This window comes from Gavia stellata, chromosome 27 (assembly GCF_030936135.1).
Source record: "Gavia stellata isolate bGavSte3 chromosome 27, bGavSte3.hap2, whole genome shotgun sequence".
Classification (NCBI taxonomy): domain Eukaryota; kingdom Metazoa; phylum Chordata; class Aves; order Gaviiformes; family Gaviidae; genus Gavia; species Gavia stellata.
The window spans coordinates 2736389-2742964 of record NC_082620.1 but is presented as its reverse complement, the minus strand read 5'-3'; positions in this window follow the sequence as shown (position 1 = coordinate 2742964).

Genomic DNA, 6576 nt, shown 5'->3' with positions numbered 1-6576 from the left:
CTTTGCTTCGAGTAAAATTTGGGGGATCCGGCATGAGCTGGGAGGAGGGGAAAGGCGATATCCCGAGATATCCCCGTATCCCGAGCTGCCGCTCGCCCCGCTCCCGTTTGGGGCGTTATCGCCGTCGGGGGGGGGCCGGGGAAATCGGTACGAGTCTGCGCCAGGGAGGTTTTTCCGGCACCGGGGTGATTTTTAAGCGCAGGTGGAGCTTGTGCTTCCGAATCCCCTGGAAATGCCCCAAAACCACCGCCCCGGCGCAGCGGCCGCCTCCCCTCTCCACTAACACACACCGCGCTCTGCTTGTGCCAAGATAAGTACCTTATGCTTTAATGCTTACAATATAATTTTAAGCTCTTAAAAAAAAAAAATGTATTAAGATTTATTTAATGATGCTATCATAGTGTATTATTTTTCTTAATTCCGATATGTGCGCCCTGGTTGAAAAAAAGGGGTATTTTGTCTTAAGTCACCGAACTAAACCGCCGCTGCCCTCGCGCTGTGTATTCCTGCTAACGGGATGATGCGGAGAGGCCACGGGGGGTGGCAGGGCAGGGTTTGCCCCGTGGCATCTTTCTCTGCAGAAAAGCATTTTTATACGTTTTGTTGATTTTTTGGGGGTTTTTGTTGTTGTTGTTCTCCTTGCGTTTTTATAATTTAAACTATAAAGCACCGGAACAGATGAGCAATCTCCTTGTTATCGAGTAGTTTCCTTTGCATTTCAGCTTTTTTGTAAATTAGGAAATAATTCTAAAAATTACTAAGAGGATGATTTATTTAAAAGAGAACTTCGATAAATAGCATATGAATTATGGGTAACATTAGATTTAACTTTTCCCCGCGTGAGTGGGGGGGAATCCTTGAAGGCATGGATGCAAATATAAAATTATAAAAAGATCTAAATAAAGCTTATTTTAAAGTACGGATGAATTCCACGTGACTTAATTGCTTGCCTGATGGAGATGCTGGGCTGACGCCGGTGGTGGCACGCGCGCGTCGCTGTCGCGGCACCGGGCACCAGCCGTGTGGGTGCGGGGGGGTGAACGTCACCCCTGCCATGGGAATCGGGGGTCCCTGGGGGGGTGCAGGAGAAGGCTGCATCCCTGGACCAGCTCTTTCCCACCACCGGCTGCCGGCCGAGCGCTTGCACCCGGACATGGCACCGCTGGTGGGAGGCTGGAGCCATCGGTGCGTCCGTATAAAATGGGGATTTGAGGTAAGTAAAGATTTGGGGATGTGGGGGAACAGCCAGGAGATGTCCCCCTCGGATACAGAAGGTGTAATGCCGAGGAGAGCAGGTGGGACAGAGAAACGAGTTGGTTTTGTGCTCTAACGCTTGCTAGTGGATAAATTATTAATAATTTACGGATGGATAAATGATTATCATTAATTTACGGATGGCATTTGTCACTTGTAGGGTTGTGCCGGTGCTTTCAGCGGAGCCTGACGCTGTTTTGGGGTTGACGGCTGCGTTCACAGGCTGGGGCGCAGCGGAGGACGTGCCGTGCCGGAGGCGAGGGCTGTGGGCGCGTGGCTGGCGGGCGCAGCGGAGCGGGGCGGCTGGTGTCGCGGTCTGGTGGTGGTGGTGTGCCCGGGGAGGGAGACGGGGGGTCACGGTGTCCTGTAGGGAAAGCATCCCTCGGACCCACGTTCCGCAGTCGGAGCTCGAGGTACTCAAGCTGCTATCAGCTGGTGGGGGGGAAAGACCATTTCAGACAAGACCTGCAATGATTTTCTGTTTTTCAAAACCATAATGAGCATAGAGACGAAGAAATGTACTGTTTCTTTTTCTTTTTTTTTTCAACAGAAACATCCTTCTGGGTTTGTGAGCAGCCACAGAGCAGGTAAGAGCCACCACAGTCTGAAATGGGGAGAGTTTGAGCAAAAAAAGGAAAAAAATAACTAGAAAGCAGCTGGCTGTATAGCTCTGTCACCTGAAGCTGTACCGCAGTATTAATGGGAATTAAACATTGCATTAAAGTGTAACTATTGAGAGCAGCAGAGATAAGCCGGGCGCAGACCGTGGCAGGGTTTGCCGCGCTTGGAGCGGTTCCCTGCAAATATTTGTTTCTGGCCTTTGCTTGCAGCGTGGAAGGGATGGGGTGCGGGTGCTCGCCCACCCCACCCATGGTTTTAAAAGCTCCGGGTGCCCTTTGGCAACTGGGAGCGTGGCAGAGCTGTGGGTGCAACACTGGTCCTGGTAAGGCTTCTGCCGCTCGCCGGTTGTAGCAGGCGCTTGTCCCTGTGCCGTGGGGACCGCGCCGGGTGTCCTGGGCCATCGCCTGTCCCTGGGGAGGGGGAAATGCGTGATGTCTTCTGCGCCAGAGCCTGTTGCGGCTGGGCGAGCGGAGCGGGCTTGTTCCTTGCGGTCAGTGGGTGATGTTCTGGGCTGAGAGGTGTCTCCTTGGTGGCTTCATCCCCCCTGACCTGTATTTTGCCAGCAGCGGGAGACAGGCACGCCAGGGCTGCAGGAGCCTGTCCATGCTGCATGGCTGCTGCCTCCCCCTTGCATGTCGTAAGTCCCCGCTGCATGGCTACTGCATCCCCATCGCATGTCTGCCATGTCCCCGCTGCAGCGTGCTGCGATGCTGCCATCGTGTGAGCAGTCCCCGAGCCGCATCCAGGCCTCTCGCCCGCTGCGCTGCCTCCGACCAGGAGCGCTGCAGCCGCCCCGGGAAATGCAGGGGACACCGCAGCCGTCCCGCTGACCCTTGTGCCCACCGTGACTCCCCGCACCCACGGCAAATCCCCGCTGCCACGTGGCCGAAGGCTTGCGTGGCCAGTTGACTCGTCGCCCAAAGTCAACAAACCCCCCGCAGCGCTCCTGCCTGAAAATAAGTCTCATCCGTGCCTTAGCGATGCAGAAAACAGCCTGACAAACGCAACGCCGAGGTAGTTTTTGGGCCTGGCGTGTGTTTATTTTAGGTCTGACTCGAAGCGGTTGTGCACTTTGCACCGATAACGTTGTTGTGCAGACGGAGTCACAAGCGCGTTTCCCCCGCAAGGACTTTAGACCGAGAAAGGGAAATATCGCTGCTCCGTACCGGGGCACGAGGTGGTGTGCCGGGACGGCCGGGGTGCCCTGCGGAGGGGGGCAGCCGGGGACCGCTGCGCTCTTTACCGGCGCGTAAGCCAACAGTGCTCGTCCCAGCTTTGGGTTTGGGTGACGTTCTAACCGAAGCCGTGTTCACCCGTCGCACCGTGGCCGCGCACTAATAACCTGTAGATGGGGAGCGGCTTTGAGAGGTTGCAGCAGAGAAGCAGGAGTGAGTCCTGGGGAGGTTTCCTGCTCTGGCACTGACTCACCCCATCGCTTTAGGCAGGTGATCTCACCTCCCTGGGCTGTATTTTGTACATTAAAGAGCTAAACCTGTATACGCTAAATAGCTGAATAAATTATCAGGGTGGTTGGTGGGTTTTGAGACGGGGACGGTCACAGACTGTGGGTGATGGGGGCCACAAGTGACAGAATCACTAAGGTTGGAAAAGACCTGTAAGATCATCAAGTCCAACCACCAACCCAACCCCACCATGCCCACTAAACCATATCCCACAAATGGTGGCATCACCCTAAACGCTGCTGTCAAGGGCTGTCGCTGGAGCTGCTGATTAATTGCTCAGGGTCCCTGAAAATTTGGGAATGTCCCCGTCATTTATTCCCCCATTTTCAGTGTTTTCCTTGAAGGTGGCCTCTACTCTTGCTGCTTCGCGTGTGTGAAGCCAACATTGGAAACGCCTTTCTGAGTCCTCGCCTGCGCAGCCCGGGGAGGCAGCAGTGCCCAGAAGCGTCCCTCGCCGCAGGCATCCCGCGTGGCTTTTGGGACATCCCGCTCTGCCGAGCAAGCGTTGTCCCTGCAACCGTCCCCCACTTCAGCTCCGATCCTCGGCCTCTCACTGCCCCGATGTGATGCAGCCGCAAGCACCGGCAGCCGCGCAGACCGGGTTGCTCTGCTCCATCTGATCGGGACACTGGAGCTGCGTATCCAGATAATAAGGTTTCCTTGGAGTTTTATCATTGCTGGTGAGTGATTTCCCAGCATTTTCCCTGTCTCAGGCACAAGCCATCACTCGCCATCTGCTCCTAATTCTGCAAAGCTACGTTAAACTCCCGCTCAGCTCTTTTAAACATCTGTCCCATACGACACCACCGTGGCTCTTCTCTTCCAGCCCTGTTATCCTCAAGCCCTGGGTCTCCTTTTCCCAAGCCCTCTCTTGTCCCGATCAAGCCACTCGCTTCCCGATGGCACCACCCGGGACACAGAAGCCCCAAGGAAAATGAAGTTCCTCACCCCACTCCCATGTGTTGCACTGGCAGTAAGGGGGGATTCTCCTGCCCAGCCAAGCCGTGCTTCGGCAAGGCAGGACTAAGCCAGAGCATCACAGATGAGATGCAAAAGTCCCCAGTCTGGCACCGGGAGGAAACGGCAGGTTACTTATTATTAATACAGCAGCTTTACTAATGCAGTTTTCCAGGTTGCAGACGTGCGTGTGCTTGAAATGGCAGCCGGCGACCTGGCGCGGTGGTTAGACTGGTTGTACCGGAACCGCCGTCCTCTACGCAGCGTCCCGGTAGCCCCCAGGGACACCCGCTGCCTGCACCGCCTCGGACGCCCGGTCCCCAGCGCAGGGGCAGAGCTGGCTCCTCGCCTTGCCGGGGAGATGCCGGCAGGTCGCATCCTTCCACCGAGGATTGTGCCAAGCGGGAGCGTGCAGAAATGCCTCCCGGGCTGCTGCTTTTCATCTTTTTTTCCACTTGCGCAGCAGGTTCCCAGCCTGCAGCCTTGGGGCTGTCTAAATCGGGGTATAGATACCAAGGCATGGGGAAGAGAGATACCAGTATAGACCAGTGCGTGTGGGCTGGGAACTGGGATCTGAGGGTGAAGCCCTCAGCTGGGCAGGGAGCCCATCATGGAGCAGGCTGGGGTGGACTTGCATCCCGGGGGAAAACCAGGGCTCTGCCATGCTCCATGTCCCCATGGGAAACACTGGGAAAACGAGCCTGGGCTGGGAATTCGGGGCCAGGCTCCGGCTGGGAGCGGGCGGCTTGCCGGTGCAGATGGCTGCGGCACGGCCGCTCCCCAGGCAGATGGTGTGCCTGGCAAATATTGTGCTCGTGTTTACCCACGCACCGGCAGCCGCGGCGAGCCAGGAGCCGGGCGCTTCGGGTTGTGGCTGCTGGGGAAGGGGCTGGATGCGGCCCCCGAGGGCAGGTTTGCGTGTGGCACGTGGGGGTTCGCCACCGCAGGGGCTTTTGCGCCTGGTCTGGGCAATGGGGCAGCAGGTCATTAGTGCTGCCAGGGAGGGATCGTTTAGTCGGTGTTCGGGCTGCCCCGGGCCCCCCTGTTTTGCTCTCCTGTGCTGGTTGCTGGTGCAGCTTTGCAGCCCTGTGCAGAAATTTATCTTCCCCGCTGCCAACCTGCTTCTCATGGAGGGGTGCAAGCGCCTGGGACAAGACTGTCCCGCAGCCCAAGGGGGGGAAATCAAACCTCCCCGCTCCTGAAAGGCTGCGCTGGCAAGGGAAGGGGCGGCTCTGGGGCTGTGGGACTGGGGAGATGGAGTAGAAACCTGAGCATCCTCCCCAGCCCTAGGTGTGTTATATTTCTGCTGCTAATTAACCATAAAAAAAGAACTCTCGGTATAAACACAGGTATACAATCTTGGTGGCTCTGCTGGCCTGACTCGCATGGATGGGCTTTTCCTCTTCCAGGGCAAACCCGGAGCAGTGGTTTTGGCTCGCTGTTGGAAAGGTCTGGAGGAATCCCAAACACGGACGTGGCTGCGCTCCGGGCTAGGCTTTGCAGCGGTGATTTTAACGTAGGTGTTGAGCACTTTCCTTTGAGCAGGCAAAAGCGGGGGAAAACTACTGGTGACCGATTTCTGCTACTAAAGCAGGGTAACATGAGTCCCTGGCATCTCCAGCAAGCACCAGGGCATCAAATACCCCTCTGAAAGGCCCTTTTGTTGCCTGCTGACGGCTCCCGGCGGGGCTCCTGTTCCCTTCTTGGTGTTCCTGTGCAAGCAAAGTCTTCATCCCATATATTTGGCTGGATAAACACCCCAGAGAGGTACCAGCCAGCCCCAGACTGGGTGGTGAGTGTTTGCAAGGAGAGGATTTGAGCTGCCCGTAGATAAATACCCCACGCCAGGATGGCTGCTGTAGCTAGAAAGACAAACAAGCCTTAGAAATGCACGCAAATGCATTAGCGCACGGCGGAGAAGGCAGGTGCATTAGCAGTCGTCCAGGCTCTGCCCTCCCAGGGGTGCGAGCGAGCACCCGTTATTTAAGGATGGGGAAACCAGCCAGGGTCGGCAGCGCCAGGGGAAAAGAGAAATCTGCTCTGAAGGGAATGACTGAGCAAAGGGAGACCTGAAACGGCTTGAGCATGCTGTCGCAGAAACACGCAGCGGCCTCCGGCTCGCCTTTTTAATGCAGAAAAGGCCATTTCTGGCCAATATTCAGCTTTGGAGAGCGGGAACGTGAGGAGCCGCTTTATGAATGTCCCCTCTGTGCTAGCGGTCTCCAGGGCTCTTCTGCAGGGTGGGTGACCTTGCTCCGGCTCGGGCTGGGCTCTCCCCGTG